General features: G+C 44.5%; 1 long non-coding RNA gene across 1 annotated transcript; it reads right to left on the reverse strand.

The window, feature by feature from the left end:
* Positions 1-1,784: 1,784 nt before the first annotated feature.
* Positions 1,785-6,996, reverse strand: LOC118573275. The gene is made up of 3 exons (XR_004943606.1): positions 6,676-6,996; positions 4,677-4,850; positions 1,785-1,814 (listed from the first exon to the last, which is right to left on the reverse strand). It is a non-coding gene; the product is annotated as an uncharacterized LOC118573275 (long non-coding RNA).
* Positions 6,997-7,520: the final 524 nt, after the last annotated feature.

Raw genomic sequence — 7,520 nt, forward strand, 5'->3', positions numbered from 1 at the left:
ACCCAAGGCAATCCTCCTGCTTCAGCCTTCCAGGTGCTAAGCTATCGTCTCAGGTGGCAGCTCACAACTGTTTGTAACTCTTCTTCCAGAGGACCTGACACCCTTGTCTGACCTCTGCAGGCACAGGCATGCACATGGTACACAGACATACATGTGGGCAAGACACAAATACACATAAAGAAAATAAATAAATCTAAAAAACTTCTTTTAAAAAGGTAACTGAATTTATTTTTCTAAATGGAGGGAGTTGTTCTATCACCACTAAAGACTTGGGAGTCAGATATTGGGGTGAGAATCTGATGGATCAAAGAAGCAGCTGAGGAGCGACCATCTGACCTCCTCTCCTTTCTCCCCAGATTGAAGCGACCTCGAGATCTCTAAGTCCCTCTCTTCTCCTTCCTGTGTGTCTTCTCTATCCATATGCCTGGCTTCTCTATGGCTGACTCCGGTCAGCTAGCTGCTAGCTGCACCTCCTAATTCAAGGTTAACTTTACTAACACAGTCACAGTGCGATCAAATATCCTGAAACAGGGAACGGATGAAGTCTTCAGTGAATGTGTATATTGACATGGGCACAACCACATCAAGGATCTCAAGGCCTCAGACCCGTGGGATAGCAGAGCCTTGCCTAGGTCACACCCAGAAAATGGCAAAACCTTCCTCTGGTCCAAGTACTGATGCTGAGGAACTTTCAACCTTTAGCTGAAAGCAGTGTGCTCAGAATGTATCAGCTGAGGCCCTTTCCTCCTCGGAGATGCCAGCAGCCTGAGACGGCTCCCTGCAGAGAATAGCTAACCCTTGGTGGTGCTGTATATAATAAATACATTGAGTTTCCAGGCTGCTGTTGGTACACCTCCATCAAAGCACACAATCTATCTGTTTCTAGCTTTTCTCTACTTACATCTGTAACATGAATTGTTAAATGGTATTTTAATAAAAACCGAAGCCTGATATTGGGGTGAATGCTGAAAGATCAGAGAGACAAAGGAATAAGCCACCTCTTACCTCTAGGGACTCCTCAGTCTGAAAGACTTCAGCTCCTGTCTCCTCATGCCTCATATACCTTTCTCCACCCACCCATATCATTTCCTGTCTCAGCTTCCCTAGTGCTGGGATTAAAGATGTGTGACTCCCAAGTACTGGGGTTAAAGGTGTGTGTCGCCACTGCCTGGCTCTTTTTCTCTCCTAGACTGAGCCAATTTCATGTAGTCCAGGATGACTTTGAACTCACAGAGATCCAGACAGATCTCTGCCTCCCGAGTGCTAGGATTAAAGGTGTGTACCCCCACTGCCTGGCCTCTATGTCTTATCTAGTGGCTTGTTCTGTTCTCTGATCTTCAGGCAAATTTATTAGGGTGCACAATGTATCACCACATACGTCTGTTGTTTCATTCCCTGTCACCCCAGTGGGTTCATTCTCTAAGCTGTGCAGGTTGTGGTACCCAGAGAAATGCAGGTGGTGTTCAAGAACAGATGGGCCATGAGAAATGATGACACTTTATTAATATTCATGAAATCATTGCCTAAGAAGACAACTATATGGCAATAGTTTAAAATTTGCTTCAGGAGCTTCCTCCAAACTAACTCATCCTGGAAAAGTTGTTCCTTATCGGGAAATGGATTGCTCACCAGAGGAGAGAACTGGCCGGACGACGGACAGAAAACAGCTTATTCAGGGAAACCTTTGTCCTGCTGTGCCCAGCAATTCTGCTCCATTATGTCATTCATCAGGCCCGGAGGCTGGGTGGATGGCTCAGCAGTGAAGAGCACTGGCTGCTCTTGAGGACGATCACAGTTCTGCTGTGGATATCGCTCTGTGTAAATAAAGTTCTGATTGGCCAGTGGCCAGGCAGGAAGTATAGGCAGGACAAGAGAGTAGAGAATTCTGGGAAGTAGAAGACTGGAGGGAGACACCGCCAGCCGCCGCCATGAGAAGCAACATGTAAAGACACTGGTAAGCCACAAGCCATGTGGCAAAGTATAAATAAGCAGAAATGGGTTAATTTAAGATAGAAAAAGTAGATAACAAGAAGCCTGCCACAGCCATACAGTTTCTAAACAATGTAAGTTTCTGTGTGCTTTCTTGGTTGGGTCTGAGTGACTGTGGGACTGGCGGGTAAGAGAGATTTGTCCTGACTGGGCCAGGCAGGAAAACTCTAACTACACAGTTCAGTTCTGGGCATCCACAGTGACGACTCAAAACTGCCTGTAACTCAAGCTCCAGGGGACCCAGTGACCCCTTCTGGACCCCATGGCGTTGCACTCACATCTATACTCCATACATACACATAGGTAAAATAATTTAAGACTTCAATTTTTTTTTTAAAGAAAGAAAATCAACCTGTGGCCACTTGAGTCTAATCCAGTGGTTCTCAACCTTCCTAATGCTGCGCCCCTTTAATACAGTTCCTCATGTGGTGGTGACCCCCAACCATAAAGTTATTTTCATTGCTACTTCATAACTGTAATTTTGCTACTGTTACGAATGTAAGGTAAGCCTGGCAGTGGTGTCGCATGCCTTTAATCCCAGCACTGGGGGGGGGGGGGGGGGGCAAGAGCCAGGCGGATCTCTGTGAGTTCAAGGCCAGCCTGGGTTACAGAGTGAGTTCCAGGACAGGCTCCAAAGCTACACAGAGAAACCCTGTCTCCAAAAGCAAAAACAAAAACAAATGTAAGGTAAATATCTGTGTTTTTCAATGGTCTTAGGCAACCCCTGTAAAAGGAGCAGTTGGCTGTGGGTCGTGACCTACAGGTTGAGAACCACTTGTCTAACCCCATGCCAATGATCTTCCTTGAACTCTTCCTTCTAATTCATAATCGGTTATTTGATCGTCTGTCCTTCCTGGTTCCTTCATTCCTTCCTCCCTTCCTTCTCTTCCCTCTCTGCAGGAATTTGAACCTGGGGCGGTATGCATGCTAGGCAAGCAAGAGCTTTCCCACCGAGTTATAGCCCCAGTCCAAGGTTTTGTTGTGCTTTGCTACAGCAAATCTAACACCATTAGCTTTGGGGGAAGTCAGCAGTCGATAGCAAGAAGGAAAACAGCTAATATTTATTGAGCGTTGTGTAGCTGCTCATTACGTGTCAACTGTGCTGGGCTGTGATTCATTTCACAGGAAACACTGGCTGGTAGCCAGTGGTAAGCTGTGCTGAGATTTAGAACTGGGAGAGCACACTTGGTCTGCTTATTCTGGTTTCTAAGAGCCACAGTGACACATAAAATAGAAGGTCATAGAAAGCTTGCTTAAGTTTTTCTTGTTTGTTTTATTTTTGTTTTTCTGAGACGGGAACTTACTCTGTCGCTTAGGCTAACTTGGAACTTACTATGTAAGGCTGGTATTTAATTCTTGGTGAATGCCTGTCTCATTAGCCAAGTGCTGGGATTACAGATGTGAGTTTCCAGGCTTGCTTGCTTAAGTGTTTGAGATCTAAATCTAGCAGCTGGGCAATGGTGGCACACACCTTTAATCCCAGCACTTAGGAAGCAGATGCCTGGTCTACAGAGTGAGTTCTAGGACAGCCAGGGTTACACAGAGAAACCCTGTCTCAAAAAGACAAAAAAACGAAAAGGACTAAGCACAGCAAGATAGTGAGGTCATAAGGCCTTATACATGCTGCCACTGCTGTGTTCCCGGTCTCCACAAACCATAATGTCGGTAGGGGTGGGGGTGGGGAAAATACCTTCCTTGCCTCTTCTCCCTTCTGCACAAACCTCCCCCGTCCTGGGTGGATTATATGGCCATTTTCTTTTTATCCGCCATCTCAGGGTGGCCCCACAGTCTTTGATCAAACACACTGATATGAGTGGAACTGTGTCTCTCAAGAAGTCTTAGTACCAGCCAGGCAGTGGTGGTGCATGCCTTTAATCCCAGCACTCGGGAGGCAGAGGCAGGTGGATCTCTGTGAGTTCGAGGCCAGCTGAGATCCAGGACAGGAACCAAAACTACACGGAGAAACCCTGTCTCGAACAATTGAATGAATGAATGAATGAATGAATGAATGAACAAACGAATAAACAAACAAACAAATAAATAAATAAATAAAAGAAATCTTAGTATCTCAGGATGAGACTATTTGGAAACAGGGTTTTTACTGAGGTGGTCTTTTAAAAATCAAGTTGCACCGGGTGGTGGTGTCACTCACCTTTAATCCCAGCACTCGGGAGGCAGAGGCAGATGGATATCCATGAGTTTGAGGCCAGCCTGGTCTATAGAGTGAGTTCAAGGCACCTATGGTTGTTGCACAGAAAAACCCCATCTCAAAAAACCAACAAAAATAAATAAATAAAAAGAAAAATATAAATAAAAATCAAGTTGCTGGAGTTGAGTCCCAATCCAAAATGACAAGCATATTTATAAAAGGAAGAGATTTAGACAGAGGGACAGATTTGCACACAGAGAGCGTTGCTGTGTAGACACATACAGAGAAGCCAGCTATGCAACCAGAGCAATGCATTTTAAAGGAACAGCAAGCCCATGTAAGAGATGGGAGGCAAGAACTAACTTCAAGTTGACCTCTGACCTCAACGTGTGTTGTGGCATGAGCTCTCCCCCATGCAATCACTCACGCACATATACACACACACTAAAAAATAATAATAGCAATAATAATAATAAATAAAGTGAAGAAATTAAAGAGAGAGAAGGATTCAAATTAAGTCAATACAATCCATACCCACCAACAAGCAGGAATACTCTGGAATTCTTCATCTTCCTGTCATTCACTTCCAGATATGCTTCAATGAAATACTTTAGTGACAGACAGCTGTTTGAGCCTTTAGCTTGTCGATTCTCTTTGACCCGCTGAGTAGAGGTTTACTATATGAGATCGTTGACAAGCACCATAATCATCACTAGGAGGCAGGGAGACAAGAAGATCAATACAAGTTCACAAGTTGGAGGCCAGTCTAGTCTACATAGCAGGTTCCAGGACAGGCAGGGATATAAAGAGAGACCTTGTCTCAATAAACAAAACAAATCAGAACAGACAAGACAAAATGATTGCCCATGGCACACCATACCTAATGCATTTTGTGAGTCACTAGGGAAATGTTCAAAGATTACTTAAATTACACATAACGTCTGCTTTTGTACTAACCCCAATTTAATATGCAATTTCATAACTGTGTGATTCAGCTCCAAATTTTATCCTGGGTTTACTGTTAGAAAGGCAGCAGGGTCACAAAAAGGGTTAATTTGAAGAACACAGAGGTGAACTTTCTGTCTGTCTATTGTCTGTCTGTCCATCTCTCTCTCTCTCTCTCTCTCTCTCTCTCTCTCTCTCTCTCTCTCTGTCATCTTAAGCAACGTGTAATAAACAGGATCTTGCTAGATAGCCCAGGCTGGCCTGGAACTCACTATGTAGTCCAGACTGGCCTCAAATTTATAATCCTCCTGCCTCTGCATCTGGGATTACAAGCAGGGGACAGGGATGGAACCGATACTCTCCCCTCTCCCCTCCTTCTCCCCTATGTGGCGCTCAGTTTCCTAAGTCCTGAGATTGTAGACATGAACGCCATGTACACACAGCCTGCTTTTCATCTGACTCCTTACAAAGGGATTAAAAGAAGCTCTCACAGTGTCCTAGGACAAGGGTGGAGTGTGAGCTCAATGGTCACGAGGCAGATTTATCGAGTGCTGATGTACTTAACGACAAACCAGCTTCACTTTATAAAGAGGTCATCAGGGAACAGGTTGAAAGACTCTGTGCCTTTCTTATTGAAAGTGTTCACTGACTCTGGGTGTGGCGGTGCACACCTGTGATGCTAGCACTAAGTAAGCAGAAGCAAGAGAATCATAAGGTCAAGGTTAGCCAGGGCTACATAGAAAGTTCCTGGCAAACCCAAACATATAGGAGACTCTCTCTCATAAAATCAAACCAATCAAACAACATATCAGTGGCAAAATCTGACAATTTACATGTAATTATAAAGAGTATACATTAGTCAAATTTGTAGATAATATCAACTTGGAAAATAGAATTCAAGTTCAACCCCCAAAACCTATTTCCACTCAAATGCCGTGGCATGTGTTTCCCCTCAATGAAGAAATATTAAAAAATTAAAGATAAAATAATCTGAAAATAACTCAGTAAACTAGACACATAATTCAATCCTAACAATACAGAATAGACTACTAAAGCTAGGTATGGTGACACCCATAATTCCATCTGTTGTAGGTAGAGGCAAGAGAATTGGGAGTTCAAAGCCATCTGAGCCTACATATAGACTTTAAGGCTATCCTGGACTACACAAAACTCTGTCTCAAGAATTAAATATACATAGTCCTGGTCATGATGGCACAAGCCTTTAATCCCAGTACCCAGGAGGCAGAGGCAGGCAGACCTTTGAGTCTCAGATCAGCCTAGTCTACACATTGGGTTCCAGGTCAGCCAAGGCTGTGTAGTGAGACCCTTAAAAAAAATTAAGCAAGGAATGGTGGCACACGCCTTTAATCCCAGTATTTGGGAGGCAGAGTCAGGTGGATCTCTGCGTTCAAGGCCAGCCTGGTATACAGATCGAGTTCGAGGACAGCCAAGGCTATGTAGAGAGACCTGTCTCAAAATAAATAAAGTCTCTCTCCCAATTAATTTCTGCAGCAAAAATACCTAGATCAACTACATAAGCAGAGGATGGTAAAGATGTAGAAAAGATTTACGGTCTTTAGAAGCTAGATTACCTGTAGGAAATGCATAGAGGGCAACACCAAACTCCTCTGACGTCTGCTTCTCTGGCTTTGCTCCATATCTGTGGAGGTGTTATCTGGGGCACTGGAGTCTAATAGGGACATCATTCAGTAAACATCCAGAGAGGAGCAGATCAAGAAGAGTACTGGGCATCACATCACCCAAGGGCCCAACTGGAGAGCTTCCTGTGTTCAAGAGAAGAGTCAAGGGAGCCATGGTTGATGTCTTCAAATATTTGTACATCTCTTAGCAAGAAGTAAACAAATTCATGTGCAAAGTTGCCACGGGGCACAACCAGTAACCCACAGGGACCAGTCAGAGGGAGGCTGGTTCTGGCTCCAAACAAAAACATCTTTCTAGAGCTGCCAGGCATGGAACAAGCTGTCCTCTGCCCTGAAGCATTTTGAGCTAGCATGAATGCCCCTGACTGAAGAAATCTGGCTGTCCCTCCAATGACCTACTTAATATTCACCCTCTCTTTTCTGTCTTTCCACACCTCGGTTTTACTCAGCGGTGAAAAGATGACCTAATGAGAACCTCAGCTCTTGGGGGATAGTCTCTGCTGGGCCAGTTGGGCGAATATTGATTTTCTACAGCAGGAACTGGTGCAGTAAGTAAGTAGTTACCATTCCCCTTTATTTTGCCAAAAATGAAGATGTGATGGGATGGAGGGCAGAAGGCATCTTCACAGCAGGAGGGAAAAGCCAAGAGGGCCTATGCTGACATCACTGAGTGGCTTCACCCACCCAGCAGTCTCTGCCCTTCAGACTCCTTCCTGTGTAAGAAAACAACTGCCCTGTTTGTCTGAGTTACTGCACTTGGGTACTCTGTTGTTTCA

This window comes from Onychomys torridus, chromosome 23, assembly GCF_903995425.1.
Source record: "Onychomys torridus chromosome 23, mOncTor1.1, whole genome shotgun sequence".
Classification (NCBI taxonomy): Eukaryota; Metazoa; Chordata; class Mammalia; order Rodentia; family Cricetidae; genus Onychomys; species Onychomys torridus.